The sequence below is a fragment of the Rhinolophus sinicus genome, linkage group LG04 (assembly GCF_036562045.2).
Source record: "Rhinolophus sinicus isolate RSC01 linkage group LG04, ASM3656204v1, whole genome shotgun sequence".
Classification (NCBI taxonomy): domain Eukaryota; kingdom Metazoa; phylum Chordata; class Mammalia; order Chiroptera; family Rhinolophidae; genus Rhinolophus; species Rhinolophus sinicus.
The window spans coordinates 87,403,162-87,429,612 of NC_133754.1; the positions used below are offsets into that span (position 1 = coordinate 87,403,162).

Genomic DNA, 26,451 nt, shown 5'->3' on the forward strand with positions numbered 1-26,451 from the left:
AGAGCGGCCACAGCCGCAGGATGGTGGCTGGGAGAAGCCGGGCGCGGGAGGGAGCTCGGCCAGCGAGGAGGCACAGCCGGCCCTAACCTGTTAATATCTATGTCTCTTGGAGTTTTTACAAGAATGAAGAACAACAGCTCTCAAAGTTTTCTTCATAGATGAATAATAATTTATAGTTGGGGGACAGTAGTGGCCGAGGTGGTATTTTATGGTCAGTGGTTTGGTACAAAGAATAAATTACTGATTGATTTCCCATATTGAAAATAGGACAATTTTATATGTAGGACCAGTTAAACTTACTTTGCTTTTTACTTTGTTTTTGGTCCTATATTCCAACTATTCACTTTCTTTCTTTCTTTCTCTTTTTTTTTGCATATTTGCTTAAGATGTTTTCCTTAAAAATATTAAAAGTTATAGCTGAAAAATTTTAACATTGTAGATTCAACATATTAAGGACCTTATGTTTTAACCATGAATCTTGCCTTTCATCTTCAATTTGATTGTTATGCAATATTCTACTTTCAACCTGTGTTTATACTCTAAAAATTAGTAATTTCTTACTAGTCAATTGCTTACTTAGATTTACTAGCACGCATATTAACTTCTTTGCTCATCATTGATTCTTGTATTCTAATTTTTCCTGCTGGTTTTATACTTCTATCTGCAAGGGTCTGTGAGAAGGAAATTCTCTCAGTTTGGGTTTAAAAAATGTATTTTATTTTCACCTTTGAGTGCTAAACTGGATAGAGAATTCTAAATTAACAGATACTTCCTCCTATCATTTTGAAGGTATTATTCCATTGTCCTCTGATATCTACTGTTTACCATAAGAAGCCAGTATAGTCTACGTACTATTTCTGTGTAGATAATGTGACTTTCAGGACCATCCTTAACATTTATAACACCTACGGGAAACTTACAAATGGAAGCCCATATACTACATATCTAAAAATTTATTAAGTTAAAAATCAAGCCAACAACTACTTAAATAATAATGTTTTATCTTCCTATCTTGACAAATAAGCTTAAATATAACTTTTAAATGACCTGGATGGCCAAACCTCAAATTTAGGATTCTTGGAATCCTTGGGGTTCCATATTGGCAGGGTCAGGAAGTTGGCAGGGTCAGGAGAGATTACCTTCCAGACCCCGGCCCCACAGCTCACCCCCTTTTTGTCCAATCCGGGCTTCATCTCACAGTGGAAGGGGCTTCCCATACATGCTGTGGACACTCCACTTCCAAGCCCCACAGATAGCCACTCCCTGGCCATCCCATGGCTCTGAGGTATGCTGCCTGTCCTTGGGGACATGGACATACGGAAGAGGCCAACTCAAGTCCTGGAAGTGGGCTGGGAATTCCAGTGTCTTGGGCACTTGGAACGTGGTTTGCAGGGAGAGAGTAAACTTTGGATGGTCATGCTTCTTGATGTTGCAATCCCTTAAGTACGTTCTCCACATTGTATCTGAGAGAATTTTTTAAAAATGCAAATCACAGCATTTTACGCTTTTGCTTAAAAACCCATAAAAGTGTCCCATTTGAAATAAAATTGTTAAAAGGCTGCAAAGTTCTGGGTGGTACTTCAACATGCTAAGCTCTGCAGGAAGAGCTTTAACCAATATGTTTCTCTTTCGGAAACATACTGTCCTACCCGCTCTTCACATGACTTCTATCTACTAAAAATTCTTGACTTAAATGTCACCTCCCCTCCAAGCACACCTTCTTGGTTATTTGCTATCACTGCATCTTGTTCATTTCCTTCAGAGTACAAATCACAAGTGTATTTTACTTATTTCGTGTCTCCTCCTCCAAATTGTCATCTACAATAAAGAGACTGTCACAGATAAGAGTTCCTGGGAAGCAGATTCTGAGATGTACATTAGCACGTAGAAACTTTATTAGGGAGTACTCTAATCAACACCTGTTGAACAAAAGAAAGAAGGATTGGGCATCGACAGCTGCCCAGAAGGGGGCCTGACTTTGAACGAAGCAGCTTTCTTTAGCTGAAGCAATTCCCAAGGGGGCTGACAGCATGGTCTAGGCAGGGCGGTACAGCATCCAGGATGGTCCATGCCTTGTGCTACTCAGACCCACTTTCTTCTCATGAGTCCTGGGAGTAGCCTCTTCAGGACGCTGGTGGGCCTCTTTTCCTGGGGGAGACTTACAAGAGGAAGGTAAGATGAACTACGTCCCCCCTGCTGCTGCAGTTGGTCTTATATTCATCTTCTCCCTCCTCTGCATTGCATTCTCGATTCTCCTCACTATCAATTAGCACTTCAGAAGGTTTAGGTGACTTACTTAGTGGAATGACTCACTCTCAAAACTGCACAAGACGGTACTAACAGATGTCCAAGTTGATTATCTGGGTGCCAAACATATGTCTCCCTACCTTCTTTGTGTAACAGTAGCTTTACTCTCTCTTGATTATAAGAGTCAATTAGCCCCACCGAGATCTTTTTCTTGCCTGCTGGTCCTTGGAATGAGGGATCCAAAGTGCCTGCATGATGGTGTAGCTTAGAGTGCAATGAAGACTCTTGCTGTGTTCCTGGGTAAAAATGTTCCCCCTTTGGGCATCAAGACCTTTCAGCCTGTGGTTACAGTTGTGAGGATGAAAAGCATAAATTCTCCAGTGGGTCATTGGGATTGATGGTAGATAGGGACAGTCCTGCCTCCACACCTTGGATCCCATCCCAGGTATTCTCCTATTGGGGATACAGCACTACAGTATATAATGGTGATTGAGTTAGAGCATTACTGCATCCTGGAGGGTAGTACTTTGTCCTCACAGTGTATCATCTCCAAGCTGGCACTTCAGCCAAGCTCTCAACAGGCTGTTCCATTGCTTATTAGGCCAATAGCTTCTGGGTGTGTTATGCCATGTCATGTCCAATGGATTCCATGGTCATGTGCCCACTGCTGTATCTCCTTTGCTATAAAGTGAGTTCCTTGGCTGGATGCAATGATATGTGGGATGCCACGTCAGTGGATCAAATATAAGCCCTTAGATAGTCATGGTAGCTGAAACTCTGCAGAAGGAAAGGAAAACCCACAGAATACATGTGCATTCATGTTAAAATGAATAACTGCCCCATCCAGGAGTTCTGTATGGTCACCTTTCCACCAAGTGGCTGTTTGGTGTCTTCAAGGGATGTGCGGTAATAGGTCTCAGCAATGGTTTCTGTTGCTGGCAGGCTGTTTATTTGGCCGTGGCTGTAGTTAGATTAACCTTGGTGAGGGGGAGTTACTGCTGTTGGGCCCATGTATAGCCTTCCTCCTCACTACCATGTCTTCTGTTTATGAATCCCTTGGGCCAGTACTGATGGATAAGCTGGCTGACACCCACCAACTTGCTGAGTCATTCTGCTTGAGTGTTTAATGCCTCTTCAAAGGTAGATGCTCTCAGGACCTGTGGAGGAAAGAGATGCAAGAAAGATGGGGCAGAAAGACAAAGTGGGTTGCAATACAATCACATCCAGGCCTCAGCCAGCCCTGTGGGAAGTTCTTAAGCTGGGATGACTCTTTAGAGTTGTCCTTTGTTGAGGTGAGGGAGTCAGGTCTTAACAATAGCACAACCACCAGTTGTTTGTTACAGGCTGGCCTTAGAAGGGGCATGACTTTGGGTTAAGTAACTTTCTTTAGCCAAGACAAATACTGAAGAGGGGTGTCAGTGCACAACCTTTGCAGAAGCTGGGAGGGTAAGTCCTTCAGTCTTAAAGGAGACATAGGGTGGTGTAGTATAGCACCCACAAAAGAGACCATTACTAATATATATATAACTAATATACATATTACTAATATATATATATATATATATATATATATATATATATATATATATATATATAGTGCCTAGCATATGGTAGGCATTCAAATGACCTTTTTGAATAAACAAATTACAAAAATGTCCTGCTTTATTAGTTTGGAGTATAAAGGTCATATCTCATTTTATCTTCCAACATTTTACTATAAAAATTTCAAAATTTAAAGAAGAGTACAAAGAACACCTCCTAGATTCAATTTTGCCATATTTGCTTTCATTCCTTATGGATATGTATGTATATAGTATTATTATTATCTTTTTTCTTTTTGCTGAACCATCTGTAGACCTTATGACACTCTGTCCTAAAATATCCCAGTATGTATTTCCTAAAAAAAAGGACATTCTTAGTATTACTATTATCACATCTAAAAAAACACAGTAATCCCTTAATATCTAATATGTAGTCCATCTTAAATTTTTATGATTCTCCACAAAATATCTTTTATAGCTTAAAAAATTTTTTTTGAAACCATGACTCCATTCAAGTTTCATGTATTACATTTGAATATAATGTTTCTTTACTCTCTTTTAGTTAAACAGTCCCTCTGTTTTTCTCCATAGACTTAACTTTTTGAAGAAACAAAGGCTAGGATGGTTCTTGTCCCTCATTCTTGTCCCTTGTTTGTCTGTTTCCTCATAGTGTCATTTCATTTGTTCCAGGTGATATCCCCTTTAATATTAGGTTGGTGCAAAAGTAATTGTGGTTTTTGCAATTATTTTTAACCTTTTAAACCACAATTACTTTTGCACCAACCTAATATTTCAAACCAATGAGGCAAGCCCCACCTGAGAATATTCTTACTACCCCCATCACCAGCCGGGGTCATTTCAAGAAGTCTTCAGGACGCTTACTAACATCCAGAGGATCAGTCCTCTTCATAGCCAATGGCAGTCAGCTGTAGCTCTTGCTCCCTGGAAGACGAGAGACCTCCTAATTCCTACAAGAAGCTGGTGGCTTACTACTGAACCATGTTGCTCTTGGTGGTGTTGCCACATCTAAATGAAGGTGGAGCCAGGACTGCTGGTGCTGAATAAAATAAATAGGGCACTGTCAGTTCACATGGGCAGTGCAGGAATTCCATATTCAAGAAGCCCTGTCACTTGTCAAAGGACAAGGAAGCAATTGTAAACAGAGTATTGGATCACTTTTATGCATGAAGGTGACTTATGTGCGAGTGATTATAGATGTTCACGAGAGGTGCTGTGCTTGGAAGGGTCTCATGCCGGGTCTAGGGAGCGGGTAGGTTTGTCTCTTTATGTGACCTGTTCAGAACAGCATCTGCCTCAGTGCAGGTGAAGGTATAAATCAGCAGATTAGTCTACTTTAGCCACGGCTAAGATACTTGTTTGTTTATTTAAAGTGTTTGTATGGTGAGTAAAGGAAAACTCATCTGGTTCTTGGGGTGAGGGGGAAAAAGGAATTACAATAAAAATTCTTTTCCAATTCTTCATTACCACTTCTCTCAATCTTTTTTCCCATGTTTTATACCTTGTTCATTTATCCCAACTATAAGAGCAGAAATTATTCCCAGAGTAGTTTGACCGACAATGATTGAGGTTGTAAAATGTATTGTGACTGATCATGTTTACCGTGTTCTAGTTAGCTAATTGAAAATCAAAGTGGACTCTCTCCCTGTAAACAGATTCTACATTTTATTACATTTTCAAAATCCTAAAACAGTTATGTCAGCCTCAATTCTCAAAATAATTATATTGTTTTTGAGGCTATCAGAATGTATTTCCTGACTGTGTATTACAAAAACAGGTAAGTAATCTTATACAGTGATCTAAATGTTTCCTATTTAGCCATTATAAGAGTTGGTGCTTCTCTGGTTTATTTCTCTCAATCTTGACCAACCCCAAGAAAAGGGAAGGAGAAGGAAAGGTGAAGATAATTTGGGTGCTCCCAGCTGTTTCTCTCAGAAGAAATAATATTCAAGTTTTTGAGGAAGTAACTGGAATCTTTTTAAATTTTGCTTGCCCAATATCAAGAAGTTTGCAGTGACCTATGCAAAACAAGTGTCCTCCTAAAGGACCTTCAGAAGATTTTCTTAGCAAAGAAAATTGTGTAAGAGGTGCATTCAATCAGCGGTTAGATTATCCAGCTGAAGGAAATGGGGCTGGATTGGTTGACCCACAGCAACCTAAACTGACACAGAAGAGCACAGTGGAGGAAAAAGGAGCAAACAAAAGATGATGTTCTAATTTTCCATTTACTGAGAGACTAATTTTTGAAAGGAAATTCTGAAGCCCCTAGAAACGATAAGAATTGTTCTCCTATGTCCCGCTCCAACTTAAACCTTACATTAACTGTATTTCATTAGGTTCTTGGCAGACACTTTTTACCAGCATCATCATCTATTAGCATGAATATTAAGAGGAGTAGTCCCCACCCACCCTTGGAGGTAGAGCCCAGTGTTTTCCTTAAAATACTATTCGTAAATTGAGTTATTTTACCCTGTCAAAATAGTTTAGAGTACTCACAAATAATTTTTTTTGAACAAGTAATTTTGCTATTTTTAGATAATTATAGAGAGCTTTTGGAGCTTAAATAAAAGATTTTAAAAAAATCACCTAGCACTAGTCCACAGGCTAATTTTAGATGAAGAGCCTATGATTTGTCTGATGGAAAGTTACTCAATCCAATAAATAATACTAATAGGTATTTCATCCTTACATGTACATTAACATTAACCTAATTAGGTTTCATTTGTCCTAGAGGTAAGTGAAGTCACTGAGTCCAGCCATACAGTGTTATTTGCTTTTCTTAAATAAGTAACTATGACTCATGCCTCCCTACCTTTGAACCTACCTGCTCTCTTTCCTGGCAGGTCTTTTCCTCCCTTCCTAATCTACCTACTACTTCTCCTCCAACAAATATTTGATGACCCAAACCCCAACCCTTCATTTTTCTGAAACATGTTTTACAGAAGTTCTTCTGAAAAGGTTGTAGCCTGACTTGTTTCTTTGAGCAAAAACAGGCCTCTTTCAGTAAATTCACTGAACTGCCATGACCTTGGTGAAGCCACTTCATTCTGAGTGGATGTTGAGGGCACTATACTAAGCCCAGAAATCCTGTTTCAAAGAGTTTATAACCTAGGGAAGAAGGCGGTGATAAATAGTTTACCTCTTACAGGAAATGCACAGTACATTTTTGGACAATGTGAGAGTTATGTATCAGACTATGTACAGTGTCCTGGAAATCAGGGAAGACGTTACAGTTGATGGTGTTTGAGTGAACCTCAACTGCTGATGCTGTTGAATCAGGAAGAACGATGCAGGGAAGATAAAAGTTGGTAGTATTTGACCTGGCTTTTGAAAGGTGAGTGGGAGACTGATGTGTACTTTGGGTCATGTTAAAGGTAACCAGAGCCTGACAATAAAGACGTAAAAACAGACTTTATTCAGAAAGTAATGCAATAGGGGAAAAGAGACCTCAATATAGAACGGGGCTCAATTCTCCTGTTGCAACAGTTTCTGAATAAAATCTGTTTTTCACTCTTTTAACTAATGTTTGGCTCTGGTTTTCTTTAAGGAAGGTAGTGATTCAGGCCCAGGCAAAAGAATGAACAAAATGGAAAGAGGAGTAAAGCAACTGAGGGGAGAAGTAGTAATCCAAAGAAAAGTTGAGTAGTCAAGAAAGACAGAATTCTCTGCAGCCAGAGCCTAGAGTAGTGATGAGCCAGAAGATGAGGGAAAGCAGGCTTCTTTTAGTAGATTAGCGGATATGTGTGTCTGGTGATACTTAGAAAGTGAAGTGTTTTTCTATTTATCATGGGAGTTCAAATGGAAAAAATAGGTTTGAACAAGTTTTCTTGGCAAGTTGTGCCAAGAAGTTTGGACTTTATTCTGTGGAGCCAACTGGGACTTTGCAGAAGGCTGCGCAGTTTATAAGGGGGTTTGGTCTCAGTAGACAATAGGCTGGAATGGCATGAAGCATCCATCCCCTGTCCAGGCTTTAGTTTACTCATTTATAAGAAAAGGTTTGGGTCATTTGCCATCTTAGGTCTCTCCCAGCCTTTACAGACAGCTTCCCAGGTAGCTCCGACTTCCTTCCGTTACCTGGGCCCTGTGCTTCCCACCCTCCTTATCTTGGTGCTCTTGCCACCTCCCTATCCTCCAGTCTTACTCGGGTGCTTTCCCACCCACCAGTGGGTAGGTACGCAAGCGGGGCATGTCTGTGGAGTAAAATGAGTCTCTCCTCCTCCGAGGCCCCTACTCCCAGGCAGTACCACGTGGGTAGAGCGCTATGGGGCGGGGAGAGGAGTTCCTATGGCTTTTTCGTCCTAGGTCCCTTGGGATGACTGGCCGACCCTCTCTACTGCCAAGACACCCGGGAGGACATCAGGAGTGAGTCCCTCGCGCGTCCCTGGTTCCCTGAGAGACAAAAGACTGTGAGCCTCGGCAGGCACTAGGCTCCACAGCGACTCTCCGCAGAGCCTGGGGGCTGGACTCCGAGCGCCAACCTGCTTCTCCAGGAGCCACAGGCTGCAGCAGCCTCAGGGGCAAAGGGCAAGGGGAGCCAGGGAGGCGGCTTCGCCTGGCAGGCGGCCCGGAGCGCGCGGCGTCGCCGTCACGTGAGGCGGCCGGGCCACGTGACCCGAGGGCCCGCCCCAGGCGCCCCGCCTCCCGCGCCTCCCCTCCGCGGGCCATCTGCGCCCTCGCTGGCTGGTGCGTCTCCGCCCGCCGAGCTTCCGACATCCCCGCGGCGCTCCCGGCGGCTGGGCCCGGCGGACGGGGAGCGGCAGCGGCCGGCCTCCCAGGTAGCCGGTGGGGCGCGGGCCCGAGCTCGCGGAGCCGCTTCCGCCCCTGCCCTTCCCTGCTCCCCCTTCCCCGCGGCCGGGCCGGCGTGCCCCGTTACTCCCGCTCCCTCCCTCCTTCCCTTCCTCCCTGTCTCCTTCCCTCCGGCTGCGGGGTCTGGGCCGCCGGGCCGGCACCGTTAGCACCTCAGCTAGCGTTTTTCTCTCCCAGGAGGAGGTAAAAGGTGGAGAGAGGCTAGGGAAAGTTTTCCTTGCTCCGTTTTCGAGCTGCAGGGACGCGGTTTTGCTCCTAGCTGAAGTCTGTCGCTGCTCTCGGTGTTGTTTTGCTGAGAGACACCCCCGTCCCCCCATTCTCACTTGGCCCTGCCCAAGATCTTAGCATCTCCTCTTTCGCCTCTGGAGGGGAGGCTAATGGTGCTATAAACCGTATTCTTCACTGTTTCTCTTTCCCCCACAACACGGACTCCACAAAGGACTATTCACTTAGTAGGGACCTTTATCCAGGCGTGTGGTGAACTGAGTGAAATGACATTTCTCTTGTCCTGCCTCGGATAAACCACTTGCTCTATATAATTTAAGAGAACAATCGAGGCACGCTGTGTTCTGCTTTCGTAAGTGGCTTTTTGTTTGTATTTACTTGCATGCGAGACACTGAAGTCATTTGCAGATCTCTTTACAGCTGGGAATTACAGTTTCATAAAGCAGTTATTATAATAATGCTTTTTAAAAAACCCAGATCATTGCTTTGGCCTATTCTTTGAGGGGGGCAGGGGATTATAGCCTTTGAGGCCAAAAACTGAGTTTCTGAAACTGGTGTGCATTGTGGGATCATAACATCAAAACGTCAAGGTATATGATGCCGAAAGGAATGGAAAAATGATTTAACCCTGATGGTAGTTTATAGTGTGCTTTAAACTTTAGAAAGTCCATTTGAAGTGAACTCTGGGTGAATTTCACGTCTTTGAACTGCTTTCAGGGTTTAGTATGTAACTATATTTAGATGCTATTAATATAGCAATTAATATGTGGAATGGATATCTTTTAATCCATTGTGTGGGTACCAGTCTTTTTATTAATACTTCTAGACAGTCTACCCTAGTCTGTTGCTCTTGAAGAGGAAGGATATTAATCATGAAAAAGATTTTTTCCACAGTGATTTTTGTATGTGATTCAAATGATCAAGTTATGGGAGCATCAGAAAACAGCCATAAAAACCAAAGCTATCGTTTTCAGCGTTAAAAAACTTTAACATTTTTAAAATTAAAGAGTGCCTGTAAGTTTCAGCAAGACCTTTGCTCCATCTTAATAATCAGCAACTCAAGGTGGAAAGTCTGAGACATTATCCTCCTTTATTGTAAAGTCAGAGGAGCAATGATTAAACTGAAGGGAAGTCAGAGACTTTATTATTATACTGTTCCTTCTGTGTGTACTACATTAAATAATAAGTCATGCGTGGGAAGCAAGCTTTGGACCCTCAAGGAGTCTAGAGTGTAGGCAGGGCATTAGGACACATTTAAAAAAATATTCTGTGGTTTGAAAAAATCTAAATATATTTCATATTGTGTACATGTTGAGGAATGCACAGGAGGTATATGTTGAATGTTGTCTGCATTTAGCCAGAAGAGACTCCCTAGAGGAGGTCAGTTAATCAAATAATGATCTAAATCAATTATGTGTTTGACCCACAATATGAACTTAATTTTTAAAAATTTCCAAGTACATTAAGTCCACAGTATAGATTTATTTTTTTCATTTTGCAAGGAAAGAATGAAAGAAAATAGAAAATATGAAGCATAAGGAAGAATGTACATTACCTGTGATTATACCATCTAAAAATAACAGTTAATATTTTGGGGTGTAAGTCCTTTTTACTATATGTTTACTGGGTTGCTGTATTTAGATAGTGGGATTTCAGATTGTAAGAGATACTGTAATATCCAAATCTAGCTTATTCCTGAGTCTAGGAGAACCCATAACAAAAATTTGAGTATTGAAGAACTTAGCCAAATCTATTTGATTATTGAGTTTAGAGTTTGGGTAGCAAGAGTTCAAATAGTTGGGGATACCTCTGTAGTTTTTCAAACAGTGTTAGGTACACTTTAAAAAAAATGAGATCATATTCATGCATTGATAATAAAATGTAAAGTGTGAAATGACTTATCAGGAAGTGAGGAGTCCCATCCGGGGAAGACTAAGACCATTCCTGAAGGATGGTGTCTCTGTCCTACAACTCCAGATGGAAAGCTGCAATTCCTTGTTTTTTTTAAGATTAGCATTCCACGGGGACAAAATTTTTGCCAAGACACTCTTTTCAATGCTTAAGGGAAAGTTCTAGTTTTGAAAATAGACAAAACCTATCTTCTCTTTAGTGCTTCAGTGCTGAACTCAAGTGGTAGCAGAAACTTCCAGTAATATTGTTTATAGCTATGGTAGAGGGTTTCCCAAGGTGACTGCCAGCATTTCTTCCCAGCCCTGGACTTGACTGCCACCTCTCCCATTAAGAGATGGAGTCTATTTGTACTCCATTTGAATCTAGGCTGGCCTTGTGACTTGCTTTGACCAATAAATTGTGACATAAGTGATGTGCCAGTTCTGGGCATAGTTTTTAAGAGGCATGGCAGCTTTAGCTTTCACTCTCTTGGAAGCCAACCAGCATGTAGAGAGGCTTGGATTAAACTAGGTGGAGAATGAGACCGCCTGGCATGGCCTAGATATGTGAGCGAGGCCTGTTTCAGCCTTGGTTAAGCTCCCCCAGTACCTGTGATCTCTTGAGTAACCCCAGCTGAGTCCAGTCAAAACACAATTGAAAGAAATAAATTGATACCGTGTTTCCCCGAAAATAAGACCTAACCGGAAAATAAGCACTAGTATGATTTTTCAGGATGCTCGTAATATAAAATAAGCCCTAATGCATCTTTTGGAGCAAAAATACATATAAGACCCGGTCTTATTTTTGGGGAAATATGGTAGGGCTTATTTTATATTACGAGTGTCCTGAAAAATCATGCTAGGGCTTATTTTGTGGTTATGTATTATTTTCGGGGAAACATGGTATTATTTTAAGCCACTGAGTTTTGGGATGTTATGTTACTCGGCAAAAGATAACTGAAACTAGCCATAAAAACCCTTGGTGTAAATCTGGCTCACGTGTAAGTCAGTCCCAAGATGTGATTCCCTGAGCACAAAACTGGTATGCAGTAGCATGTTTTAATGATTAAGTATTATTACATAGGGATGCACTTAATTGAATTAATTAAACCAGACTGGCTATCTCTCATTTTCTGTAAGGTTACTGATTAAGTCAAAAATCATTTTCTTCTATGTAATTGGTTATTTGTATATATGATTGTTATTATCAGTCTTAAGCTAACACTTTGTGATGTGGTCATCTGACGTGTTTTAAAGGAATTACCCATTATTGAAATGACAGCTGTGTAGTGTTTATTGCAGTTTGTCATTTAATTTAGCACCTGATGATTGTAGCTTACGTAATTACTTGTTAAGTAATTACAGTACAGTAATTAACAGTAATGTAAGATCTGCTGTAGTGAACACATGTGCTTTGTTCTCAAAGGTCAAGGAGATTGAATCTTATGCAAACTGTCATTTCTGATGTGCATGTTGCAGGATTTTAAACACACAAACGATGGATTTTTTAGGAGCACTTCTGTCATTACCTTTAAATGAGGAAATCCTCTGAGCAGCTTCCGATTCCAATTCTGGTTAAATCAGTTTTTTTGTTGTTGTTTTAAAACTCTTTCCTGGAGAAGAAAATCTCACACGAGGTCAGGTGGGTAGGGTACCTTAATAGACTTACGGTTTCGCAACTTCCACTGGGCTGTCTCAGCATCTCTTTAGGTTTCCCTGATCAGTGCTCTTTCTCATCCTCTCTGGTGGCTGCTTCAGACGTCTCCACCTTTTTGTTGTTGTTCCTCCACTCCATTTTCTATTGCTGCCTCCGCTCTTACTCTTAGGAAGAGCTTCTCAGGAAGCTTTCTGTCTTTCTTCACGCGCAGACATAGGTGACCTCCGAAGAGAATATGCCCAAATGCAAATCAAACCACTGTGAGATACGAATTTACACCCCCTAGGATGCCTATAGTAAAAAAGACAGATAATAGTAAGTGCTGGTGAAGATACGGAGAAATTGGAACCCTCTAAATTGTTGATAGAAACAAAAAATGCAGACTTACTTAGCAGACTGGAGAGAGAGAGAGAGAGAGAGAGAGAGAGAGAGAGAGAGAATGCCTCCCCAGGCATTAAACTCCCTTTCATCCATATCTATCTGTTCCTTCTCTTGTGTTTTCATGGAAGACCCCCTCTCCCCCCAGCTTATCTACACCTCTGCTTCACGTCCCATTCCTTGTTACTTTCTCATAAATCTCATTTAATTCGGTTCTCTCCTCTTTCTCTCTACTGGCTCCTTCCCATTAAAATTTAAACATTTTCACATGTCTAACATGTTTAAAATAAAAAGAGCACCCAAAATACATCTTTCTGCTCCAGCCCAATTTACAATTACTACCCTCTTTCACTTTTTCCCTCCACAGTCAAACTTCTTGAATAAGTTGTTGATCCTCGTTTCCTCTTCTGCACGTTTCCACTCTCCTCAGCCTTCTGCAGCCTGGCCTTATCCACCCACAACCTCCCTGAAACGCTTCTGTTAAGGTTGCCCGTAATTCTTCCAAATCCAGTGGACATTTCTCAGTCCTTACCTTGTTTGGTCTCTCGGGAGCATTTGACCGTGACATTGCCTCCTTTGTGTGATGCTCATGTCCCTAGGCTTCCATGACACTATTCTTCTGGTTTCCTTCCTGCTCTGCCTGTTCCTTCCCAGCCTCTTCTATGTTGCTTTGCTGTTGGAATTTCTTAGAGTTCCGTCCAAGATCTTTTCTTTTTACTCCTAATACTTTTCCCCGGGTGATCTCATGCCCTGTTTCCCAATCTCCAGTCCAGGTCTCTTTCTTGATCTTCAGCTTTATCGATCTATCTGTTGGACAGATCTACTTTGATATCCCACAGGTAGCTAAATTTAAAATGTGCAGAATATAATTCCTCACCTCCCCCTGAAACTCACTGTGTTCTCTGGTAGTGAGGAGCGTTACAGATCACTCAGTCACTACGCTGAGTATCTTGTGCCGTCCGTGGCTCTGCCTTCCCCGTGTCCAGCTCCTCTCCTCCCATTCAGCTGGTTACAGCAGCCTCTTGTCCACTTTTCTCCATTTCCCTGGCACAGGCTTCCACTCTTTCTTTCCTGGCTCACCACAGACAGCCCCCTTAGGCTCCCTCTGAGAACTCCTTCATCCCCATCTAGTCTCTACATTCAGCCAAAATAATCTTTAATAGACATACATTTTGATCATGCCGCTTCCCGGCTTAAGATCCTTCAGTGATTCTGTGTTGCTCTTAGGATAAAGTCTGTGTTTGGGCTGCAGCCATGTGGAATTTCTTTCAGTTCCTCCTCCAGACCTTTACCTGGCATATATATGTTCACTATTCTAGGTGCCTATTCTTTTCAGATAGGGACACTTCCCAGATCTGCTGCTTCCGCAGCACCCGAACCTCAGCATCAGAGCACTGGCCACACTGGTGAGTGTCTGCTTACGTGTCTAGACCTCCTGACCCCAAGTGAGTTCTGATGGGGGTTCGGGTGGTAGTGGTGTTGGCTCTGTGTCCTTTGTACCAAGAGGACATGGGGTAGACATTTATTGAACGATTACATTATGGTTCTGCTGTCCATTGCTGGAATTTTAGTTTGGCTTTAGGCCATCACAGGGTACAGCTGGTACTTTTCATACAGTGGAGACGAGTAGATAAAATCCCTTTGGAGATGTCCGTGTAGAAAAGATTCATGATATCATAAGTGGATTTGAACTTGGGCCCCTCCATTCCAGCCTTGGACTCATTAGAAAAATAAGATGAAGTATTATTGGGTTCAATCCATTTCTTTAACCTGTTGACCCATCTATTTTTGTTGTGGTCTTTTTGTGAAGTCTGTATGTTTGGTGCAACAAAGAACAAAACTGGAAGAAAATTATTTTGAATCATGTTTTTTTTCTGTTTTTTCCCTGGTTTCCTTTTGAAAATAAAAATATCTCATAAAAGCAATCCTTTTAAAAGGTCACAGATTCACAAACCCTGGATGTGTTATTTATTTATTTATTTATTTATTTATTTATTTATTTATTTATTTTGCTGCTCCCACTGCTGCCATTTGGGTTGTTGACTTTTCTAACCTGAGCTCATTCATGGCTTCAGTAGAATTATTTCTTCACTTACAATGAGCTGCCAGGTTCCCTGTGTCCTAGAATTGCTTAAAGCTTCTGTGCAATGAAATGAAGGCAGCTCCTTGGATGAAGCAAAGAATTGCTTCCAGAGGCCATGATTGCAAATTGTGTTTCAAGTCATGTGACTTACTGGCAATTGGGAAGCGACAGTTGTCCTCTTAAATGAGTGATGAATTTGAACAAAACTAATGAGGCAAAGGGGCAGTCACTGTGAGTGTTAGGAAATTCTAAGAGCAGTCATGCTGTTTTTTAAATGGAAGTCGGATTACCATGTCACGTGTACAGCTGCGTGTTTGTGAAGGATGGCATAAACTCTTTTGGAGAATGTTCCATTCTCAGCGCTCCTTTGTAGAATTTGTCAGGTATTCGGGACATTGTTTCTTTCCCTTTCATTCTTGTAGTGTGGTTGGCTTGCAGGAAAGAGAAATGGATGACAGTTGTAGCAGCGGGGGCAGTAACATTTCTCAGAAATCTCTGAAACTTTGCTTCTTTTCAGTGCTTATGCTGTAGAATGGGTGAGATAGTTTTAAAGTGGGTATTTATACAAAGAATTAAAGAATTGTATCATAGGCTTGTCTGGACCTGGGAAATAATACATTTGGTGTCTCAATCAGTGGTGTAGCATCTGCTCAGTCTCAAAAAGCTCATCAGAATAAGTATGGAAGCAATTGGTAAGAGTAACATTTGGCTCTTCTGTAACCTGAGAGGTTTTTTGAATTGCTTTTGCTGTAGCATAGATATATGACATAACACGTTGTAAAGTTGTACCCCAAAAGTTGTACCTAAAACCCTAGAACTCTATTTGAAAGTTTTCCTATAATTGAAGTAAAATGTATTCAAAAATAGAGAAAAGATGGCCACACCCTTAAGTCTTGTGTTCTCAAATAGGAACTTCCATTGGTGAAAAAAGGAAGAAGGCTATGAAAAACACTTTTTCCTGCAGGAAACTGAGGAAATGCTTACATTTTATCATCTGCTAGAATACTGAGAATTTGATATCTCGGATTTCATGTAACAACTTTCTGGGATATATAATTTTTATATAGTTGTAACTGTTGTGCACATAATTTTTTTTCCATTTACTTATTAACATATATCACATGGACTGTATATTTGCATGTTGCATCCCATCATTTGTTCAGTTATGCCACTTACATTTGCATTCTAGGTTTCCACTTACTAGGATCCGACTTTCTATTAGGCCTTAAGCTCCTCAGGGGTGGGGACCATGATTGTGCAGTTCTTTACGATTTCCTCCAGCATTCCAGCATTCTTGGTATGTGGGGTCATCATCAGAAAAAGCATTAATGTGCTGTTATTTTGTTCACATTATTCCTTTTTATAAGGCATTTTAGATTTTATCAATAGCTCATTAAATAAATTCCTATTGTGAGGCAGCTTAGCAACTTAAACTGATAGCTAAAATCATCACCCATCCAGTTTATGAAAATAGAGAAACTCCTATTAGAGCTTTATGCTGAAGAACACATTGGTCATTTAAAATGGATTGTTCCAGCATTCAGAGTCCTTCCTGTTTTCTGTGAGACTATCAGCTTCCCTGATAAAGAATGATACAATCTCACTTCGTGCCCCAAGAATGACACCAGAAGAGTCAGACTTTTGGTGCTAACCAGTTCTGCAGGGTTGCTCCCTCTATTTTGACGTCTTTTTCTTAGCAAGCTTTTAGGTCGGCACAAAACATGTCTGGAGATAAAGTCCCCTCGGTGGCATCAGTCTCCTTTGTGCCACGTACATTCCTGTTAGAATGGATGGGGGGTGGGGCGGGTGAGGTCTGTGAGGAAGCCCTGTGTTTATAAGTCAACCCCAAATTTCTAATATTGTTTAATATGGAGACTATTATTTCATAAAAAACAAAGGTTTCCTGTACTATTTTCTCTATTTCCTGTTGTTTTTTAAATTCTGTAAACATATTCAAATGCATTTTTGCTAAATCAGTAAAAAAAAACCTTCCCCCACCCTCCGTTAAATGCTGAGCTCCTTGGGGAAAGGAAAATAAACGTGCTCTTAGAGGAATCAAAAGATTGCTTGCTACATTACTCCTTCAGCTTCCAGTTCTAAATGTAGATTTCTAAAATTGGAAGGTCTGTGTTTATCCTCTTGAATGAATATGCTTTCGGAGTGTGAAATAAAGGAACCCTTCCTTCCCCCTGCCACGAGATCTCAGAAGGACAGTGCCAGTCCCCAGGAAGAGCTGTCCCAGGGAATGGGGCCATTGCTCTATAGTACTAATGGGCACAGAAGAAAGTCTGTGGGAATGAATATAAGATATATATTCAAGTGCTAAAGAAAAGACTGAGATCCAAGTGGATCGGCATGTTATCCTCTGAGGATGTTAAACTCTTTCTAACCTCTGCTTGCATTTCTCTTTTCTATTCTCCTACTCTTTATCTCCATGTAGCAAAACGAACAAACAAACAAACAAACAAAAATCATTGATTCATTCGTTAATGAATGCACCATGAGTGATAATTCAGGTTGAACATATCAATGCTATTTATGAGAAAGTATTTCCTAAATAAAATAAAGTATTTCCTAAATAAAAAAAAAAGTTGCAAAAAAAATCACTATCTTATTGAAGTACTTCAGAAGTAAGTATTTAATATAACTGACAGGCAAATTACCATTCATTTTTTATGATTATCAGTCAAACCCTAAAAGGACTGGTCATTATAGCAATTACTTTGTCAAGTTTGAATTGCTATATGTGCTGACAGTTCCAAGAAGGCTTTATTTCTTTTAGAAATGTTCCATTCAGAATTTCCATAATGTGCACTTGCTTTCTCAAGACAGACAGAATTAATTGTGAATGTACTTTTAAATAAATATTTTTTAGGACTGAAACTCTTCTATATTTAATTTTAAAAATATATCTATGAGTTTATTAATGCAGGTTTGATAATAAGGATCATAATTTGATTTTTGTTAATTATGGTAAAATATACATAACATAAAAATAACCATTTTAACTGTTTCTAAGTACATCGTTTAGTGACATTAAGTACATTCCCATTATTGTGCAGCTGCCACTGTTATCCATCCCCAGAACCTTTTCATCATCCCAAACTGAAACTCTATGCATTGCACACTAACTCCCCATACTCACCCCCCGCCCCCGCCCCTGGCAACCACCATTCTACCTTCTGTCTGTATCAATTTGACTAGTCTAGGTACCTCATATAAGTGGACTCATACAATTTTTGTCCTTATGTGTCTGGGTCATTTCCCTTAGCATAATGTCATCAGGTTTCTCCCTGTTGTAACGTGTCAGAATATCATTGTTAAGGCCAAATAATATTCTGTTGTTTGTAGATACCAGCTTTTGTTTATCCATGCAGCTGTCGATAGATATTTGGATTTTCCACCGTTTGGCTCTTGTGAATAACGATGCTGTGAACATTGACGTACAACTGTATGTTTGAGTCCCTGCTTTCAATGCCTTTGGGTGTATACACCAGAAGAGGAATTGCTAGCTCACATGCTAGTTTTATGTTTAATTGTTTTAGGAACGGTGGTAATGTTTTCCACATTGGCTGTATCTTCTTACATTCCCACTTTCTACATTTAATTTTATGTTAATAATTCATTTTACAAATTTTCTGGAAACACTCTGCCACCATAGGTTTTGAATTTAAGCCAAGAATACCTCTTAAAACTTTTAACTACTTAGGGGGTAAACATCATTCAAATAACTAAACTTTTCATTTAAAATATTTATTTTTGGGTCACAAAGTGTTATAAAAATTTGGAATTTATTTAAACAATACAAAGAAAGAACATGTCATCTGTGGGAGAACCTTGTCTGAATTCTGAGGGTACCCTGTTCATGTCATTAGCTGCCGAGGTTAAGCACAGGCTAATGAAGAACGTATTGTGTGCCTTTGCAGTCTGTAGCCCAGGGATGTACCTTGTGCTGTCTTGTGAGCTCTCTGAGGACAAAGGTCACATTTGGTCTCCAGGGCCTTCCTCCCAGTGGCTTTTGGAAGAATGAAGGAATGAATGACATTCACAGGGTTTAACCAGGCAAATTTAGACAGAGGCATAGTGGGGAATGCTTTTTGGGACGTGCTTTTTATATTTGAAACACTTTAAAAAACAGGTGCTGGTGTACTCGTCTGAGAGAAGATAAAGTCAATAGGAAGTAATGTTGGAGAAGGTTAGCCATTAAAGGGCTAGGACTGATTTTCTCTGTAAGAAGAATTAGGGTGGGGGTTGAATTCTGACTGTGCCATTTATTGCTCTGTGACCTTGGAAAGTCATTTCAACTTTGAGCCTCATTCCTCATCTGCTGCTAAGAATGGATTATGGTCTCTTCCTTATAAGAGCATTGTGAAGAGTAAATGAAATAGTGTATGTGAAGCTACCTAACACAGTGTCTACAACAAAGTAGGTTCTTGAGCATTGTTAGTTCCTTCCTGCTCTTTATTTGCTTGTGTTGCTCGGAGTAATTAGTGGCGAGGCTAACATTATTGCCCTTGTTTTCATGCTTTCACAAATCCCCCATAGCTTCTTCATCTTGAACATCAAATTACAAATTTTTACAGAACATATTTTTGAGAAACCCAGGCTCAGAAAGGTAAGTGACATGTCACAGTGATTGATTAAAAGTAAACCTTGGATTAAAACACAGGCCTCAGGATTTTGGGCCTTGCTATCGGTGATGCTTTCTGCTTTTATGATGGGTGTGGACATGGAAGATATATAACCTGGTTTTTATATTGACTCTTAAATTACAAGTTGTTGGAGAAATATCTTGTAAAATAAAGCTTCAAGTAATTTAGCATGGGTAAAGTCAGTTCATATAATAAGCCATCCTTATGAAAATTAGCTTGATTTTTCAGTAGATTACAAAACCCAGGGGGCAAAGTTGCCTATAACTGATTAGTAATTTCAGAATAATTGCCCTGCTGTCAGGAAAGTGTATGATTTTTGAAGGGTAATATCCCTTTGTGTTGTAATTTTAAAGATGGTGACTTATTTTGGGCTAATTTAATTAATTTACCCCTTTCCCTCTATTAAAACAATTGTATATTACATAAAATATTAAGTTTTAAAGACAGACTTTGATACGGTATTCTAGGAAAATGTTCTTCTGGATTTCCTTGGAATTTATCTACTTTATAGAGATTTACACTGTTTCACTTCTTGTGACTGCTTGTCTGTCTTGTAAGAGGCACAAGGCAGGCCATTTGGGGGACATCATTTTGTTACTTTTAAAAGCATGTAAGATAACCTTATCATACAATGAACACATAAATGAAGAACAAAGAAAAGAAGAACAGTCTACTACAAAAAAATAGGGACTTTATGTAAAAGGATGACACATGAGCTCTTAAACATGAAGGATGCACATGGTGGCTGTGGAGTGCATAGCTTCAGGTCCTGACTCTGCCACGTGCTAGTTTGAGCAAATTCTATTTTTTTATTATTTATTTGTATTTTTCAGTTACAGTTGACATTCAATATTATATTAGTTGTGGGTGTACAGCATACCGTGTTTCCCCCAAAGTAAGACCTAGCTGGACGATTAGATCTAATGTGTCTTTTGGAGCAAAAATTAATATAAGACCTGGTCTTATTTTAAGATAAGACCAGGTCTTATATCATATATTATATCATATATCATATCATATATCATATCATATCATATATCATATCATATCATACTGAGTCTTATATTAATTTTTGCTCCAAAAGACCCATTAGAGCTGATGGTCTGGCTAGGTCTTATTTTTGGGGAAACACAGTAGTAGTTAGACATTTATGTAACTTACAAAGTGATCCCCCATAAGTCTAGTACCCACCTGGCATTATACATAGTTATTACCATATCATTGACTATATTCTCTGTGCTGTACTTAATATCCCCGTGACTATTTTGTAACTGCCAATTTGTACTTTTTAATCCCTTCACCTATTTCACCCAGCCCCTGAACTGCCCTTCCATTTGGCAACCATCAGTTTGTTCTCTGTATCTATGAGTAAGTTTCTGTTCTGTTTGTTTATTTATATTGTTTTTTAGATTCTACATATAAGAGAGATCATATGGTATTTGTCGCTCTCTGTCTGATTTATTTCACTTAGAGTAATATCCTCTAAGTCTATCCGTGTTGTCACAAATGGTAAGATTTAATTTTTTTATGGCCAAGTAATACTCCATTGTATCTATGTACCACATCTTCTTTATCCAGTTGTCTATTGATGGACAGCTAGGTTGCTTCCATTTCTTGGCTATTGTAAATAATACTGCAATGAACATAGGGGTGCATATGTCTTTTTGAATTCATATTTTGGATAGCTTTGGATAAATACCCAGAAGTGGAATTGCTGGGTCATAAGGTAGTTCTATTTTTAACTTCTTGAAGAACCGCCAAACTCTTTTCCATAGTAACTGCATCAATTTGCAATCCCACCAACAATACACAAGGGTTCCCTTTTCTTCACATCCTCACCAACAGTTGTTTGTTGATTTATTGATGATAGCCATTCTGACAGGTGTGAGGTCAGACCATATGATTTTAAAAAAGATTTTTAGATTCTACATTGAAATATAGCTAACATACAATATTATATTAATTGCAGGTATATACTATAGTTATTCAACATTTATATGCCCAAACAAATGATCATCATGATAAGTCCAGCAACCATTTGACACTGTACCGTGCTATCACAATATTATTGACTATATTCCCTAGGCTGTTCATTACATCCCCATGATTTATTTGTTTTATACCTGGAAATTTGAAACTCTTATTCCCCTTCACCTTTCCCCCTTTTTAAAAAATTTTCAATTACAGTTGACATTCAATATTATTTTATATTTATTTCAGGTATACAGCACAGTGGTTAGGCATTTGTATAACTTAAGAAGTGATCCCCTTGACTAGTCTAGTACCCACCTAGCACTATGCATAATTATTACCATATTATTGATTATATTCCCTATGCTTTACTTTACATCCCCATGACTGTTTTGTAACTACTAATTTGTACTTCTTAATCCCCTCACTTTTTTCACCCTGCTCCCCAAACCCCTCCCACCTATCACCCCAATAAGTCTAGTACCCATCTGATACCATACAATATTACAATATTATTGACTATATTCCTTATGCTAATAATCTACACCCTACTGTGTAACAACCAATTTGTAATTCTTAATCCCTTCCCCCTTTTCACTCACCCCCCTACCCCTCTCCTATCTGGCAGCTATCAAAATGTTCTCTGTATCTATACGTTTGTTTCTGTTTTGTTTGTTTGTTTAGGTCATATGATTTTTTTATCCTTCATTTTGTTTATGTGGTATATCACATTAATTGATTTGTGGATAGTTGAACAACCTTGTATCCCAGGAATAAATTACACTTGATCATGGCGTATGATCTTTTTAATGTATTGCTGAATTCAGTTTGCTAATATTAGTTGAATATTTTTGTATTTATTTTCATTAGGGATATTGGCCTATAATTTTCTTTTTTGTGATATCTTTTTCTGGTTTTGGAATCATGGTAGTGCTGGCTTCATGAAATTAGCTTGAGAGCCTTTCCTCTGAGTTTTTTGGTATAGTTTGTGAAGGATAGCTGTTAATTCTTCTTTGAATGTTTGGTAAACTTTACCAAAATTTACCTGTGAAGCCATCCACTGCAAGACTTGTTTGTTGGGAGTCCTTTGATTACCGAATCAATTTCATTTGTAGTTATTGGTCTGTTCAGATTTTCTGTTTTCTTCTTGACTCAGTTTTGGAAAATTGTATGTTTGTAGAAATTTATCCATTTCTTTCAGACTGTCCTGTTTGTTGCATGTAATGGTTATTAGTATTTTCTTATTATCCGTTGTATTTCTGGGATGTCAGTTGTCTCTGCTTTCTTTTATGATTTTATTTACTGTGTCTTCCTGATGAGTCTTGTTAAAGATTTATCAATTTTATTTATCTTTTCAAAGAACACTTCTTAGTTTCATTGATCTTTTGTATTTTTTTAGACTATTTCATTTATTTCTGCTTTCATCTTTATTATTTTCTTCCTTCTACTCTGTTTGGGCTTTGTTTTTCTGTTTCTAGTCCTTTAGGTGTAAGGTTAGATTATTTGAGGTTTTTCTTGTTTTTTTTTTGTTTGTTTGTGTGTTTTTTTTTTGAAGTAGGGCTGTCTGTATTGCTATGAATTTCCCTGTTAGAACTGCTTTGGCTGTGTCTTATAGATTTGGGATAATTGTGTTTTCATTTTCATTTATCTCAAGGTATTTTTTTATTTCTTCTTTGATCTTATTGTTAATCCATTCATTGTTTAATAGCTTGTTATTTAGATTTCATGTCAGTGTGTTTTTCAGTTTTTTTCTTGTAAGTGGTTTCTAATTTCATACCATTGTTACTGGAGAAGATGCTAGATATGGTTTCAGTCTTCTTGTATTTATTGAGACTTTTTCTTATGGCCTAATATGCGGTCTATCCTGGAATATGTTCTGTGTACACTTGAGAAAAATGTGTTCTGCTGTTTTGGGGTGAAATGTCCTAAAAATATCAATTAAGTCCATGTGCTGCAATTTGTTATTTGAGGCCGCTGTTTCCTTGTTGATCTTCTGTCTGAATGATCTATCCATTGATGTCAATGGCAGTGTTAAAATTCCCTATAATGACTATTGTGTTGATCTCTCCCTTTATGTCCGTCAATATTTGCTTTATATAGTTCAGTGCTCCTACATTGGGTGGTGTAAATGTTTATAAGGGTTGTATCCTCTTTTTGGATTGATGCCTTTATCATTATGAAATGTACTTTTTTGTCTGTTGTTGTAACCTTTGTTTTAAAGTCTATTTTGTCTGGTATAAGTATTGCTACCCCAGATTTTTTTGTTTCCATTTGCATGAAATATCTTTTTCCATCCCTTTACTTTCAGTCTGTGTATGTCTTTTTATCTGAAGTGGGTCTCTTCTAGATAGCATATATATGGGTCTTGTTTTGTTCTTCATTCACCTACAATATGTCTTTTGATTGGAGCATTTAATGTATTTACATTTACAGTGATTATTGATAGGTGTGTAGTTATTGCCATTTTAGTATTCATATTTATGATCTTTCTTCTCTTCTTAAAGAAGTCCCTTTAACATTTCTTGTAATACTGATTTGGTAGTGATGAACTCCTTCAGCTTTTTCTTGTTGTGGAAGCTCTTTATCTCTCTTTCAATTCTAAATGATAACCTTCCTGGGTAGTCTTGGTTGTAGGTCCTTGTTTTTCATAACTTTGAATATTACATGGCAATCCGTTCTAGCCTGGAATATTTCTGATGAGAAATAATCAGCTGACAGTCTTATGGGAGCTCCCTTGTAGTTAACTGCTTTTCTTTCACTACTTTTAACATTCTCTCTTTGTTTTTAACCTTTGGCATTTTAATTTTGATGTGTCTTCATGTGAGCATCTTTAGGTTCATCTTGTTGGGGACTCTGTGCACTTCCTGGACTTGTATGTCTATTTCCTGCCCCAAGTTAAGGATGTTTTAAGACATTATTTTTCCAAATAGATTTTCAGTCCCTTGCTCTGTCTGTTCTCCTTCTGGTACCTATATGATGTCAATGTTGTTACCCTTGCTGTTGTTCCAGAAGTCACTTAAACTATGCTCTTTTTTTTCTTACTGCTCTGATTGGTTGTTTTCCACTACCTCCTTTTTTAAATTATTAATTCAGTCCTCTGCTTCACCTGGTCTGCTCTTGATTCCTTCCAGTGTATTCTTCATTTCTGACTGGTTCTTTTTAATGGTTTCTGTGTCCGTTTTTATGTTTACTATCTCCTTGTTGAAGTTCTCACTGAGTTCATTTATTCTTCCACTAAGTTCATTGAGCATCCTTACAACCAGTGTTTTGAACTCTGTATCTGGTAGATTGCTTGCCTCCCTTTTGTTTAGTTCTTTTTCTGGAGTTTTGTTCTCTCATTTGGAACATGTTTGTCTCCTCATTTTGAGTACCTCTCTGTATTTGTTTCTATGTATTAGGTAGATCTGCTATGTCTTCCAGTCTCAGTAAGTTGGCCTTATGTAGTAGGTCCTGTGGGGCCCAGTGGCACAGTCTTCCTGGTCACTTGAGCTGGGTGCTCCAGGAGTGTCCCTTGTGTGAGTTGTGTGTGCCCTCCCGTTTTAGTAGAGCCTTGGTTGCTGTTGGCACACCTGTAGGTAGTGTTGACCCTTAGGCTGACTGGCTGTGAGGACTGGCCACAACTACAGTGGACAAGCTGCTGTTCAGGGACTGACCCCACAGAGCAGAATTTGCCCCAGTGGGGCTCAGGTGCCTGCTGAGACCACCCTTTGTGTGTGCCTTTTATGGAGCTAATTGAGTAGTGTTCTGTTGTGGTCTGAAGCTGGCCACTGGGTATATTCGTTCTGCAACCTCTTGGGAGGGGCTCTGGTGCAGCTGCTGCGTTACCCTGCCCAGAGCAACCTGGTAGGAGCTACAAAGTGATTCATGGTTGGTCGCTGCCTATGCTACTCCTGGAGGCGTGTGGGAGAGGCCACGCAATGAACCAAGGCAGGCTGCTACCAGTGCTGGGCCTGGGGCCTCTCAGCAAGAGGCACAGCGCATGCCGAGGCCAACTGTGGATTGCCTGGGGCCTGCAGACCTTTTAAAGTTTTTAGGAAAGTCTACAGCACTGGCTGTAGCCAGCTACCTATGAGGAAAGAGGCTGCTGAAAGAGGCTGAGGCGGTGTGCAAGTTGGGTGGTGCGGGGTTACGGGGAGGCACCAAGGTGGGGCAAATGATGTTCATGAGGTTTATGCAGATTCAGATTTAGCATCAGTGCTAGGTCTGGGGCCACTCAGCAAGGGCCCAGGGTACATCAAGGATAGCCACTGCCTGTGTGGCGTCTGTGGACCTTTGAGAATTTTTAAGAAATTCTGCAGTTCGGTCTGAGGCTGACTGCCTGTGATGAACGGCCACTGAAAGAGGCTTAATGGTCTTGAGTTGGGTGTGTCAGGGCGTCGGGGTCACCAAAGTAGGGCGAGGTGTTCACTAGGTTGATGCAGATTCACATTTGGTGCCCACCTGCACCTGCTGGCTGTGTGGGAGGAGGGCTCAACACATGAACAATTGTGGTTGCCCCTCTAGCACTTGCCCCGAAGCCACACAATTCATTTTCTCCCTGGCTGCCCCTCCAGCCTTCGCTCTGAAGCCACACAGTTCAGTTTCTCTCCATATGTCCCTGGTACCTTTCAAGCTGCTGTTACTTCGCTGGAACTTAGGGCAAGTGTTTGTGAGATAGTGGGTCTGTGCTTGGACCCTGTAGAGGACACCTGGGCTTCCAGCAGCCCTCCGTCTCACCTGGCCAGAATCCTCACTGATTTTCACAGCCAGATGCTGTGGGGACTTCTCTTTCCAGCACTGGTGCTCTGGGCTGGGGCGCCTAGTGTGGGGCTGGGACCCCTCACTCCTCAGGGGGTCCTTTGCACTGAGATGTTCCTCCTGATTTTCAGTCACTACACATGTATGTGGAACCAGCCTGTTTCTTGTCTCACCGCTCCTCTTAGACTGTGTCTTCTTCTTTATATCCTTAGTTATAGGAGTTCATTCAGCTGGACTTCAGATGGTT

General features: G+C 40.0%; 1 protein-coding gene across 9 annotated transcripts in view; it reads left to right on the forward strand.

The window, feature by feature from the left end:
* Positions 1 to 8,439: 8,439 nt before the first annotated feature.
* RCBTB1 (RCC1 and BTB domain containing protein 1) overlaps positions 8,440 to 26,451 on the forward strand; it is a 49,586-nt gene continuing 31,574 nt past the window's right edge. For 3 of the 9 annotated variants that reach the window (XR_012495580.1, XR_002138790.2, XM_074329934.1), the window contains exon 1: positions 8,441 to 8,581. The gene's annotated coding sequence lies outside the window, so the exon portion shown is untranslated. Of the gene's footprint in view, positions 8,582 to 8,662; positions 9,190 to 26,451 lie in introns of those variants that run through there. The other 6 variants (XM_019748026.2, XM_019748027.2, XM_074329933.1 and 3 more) reach the window with 3 other exon arrangements.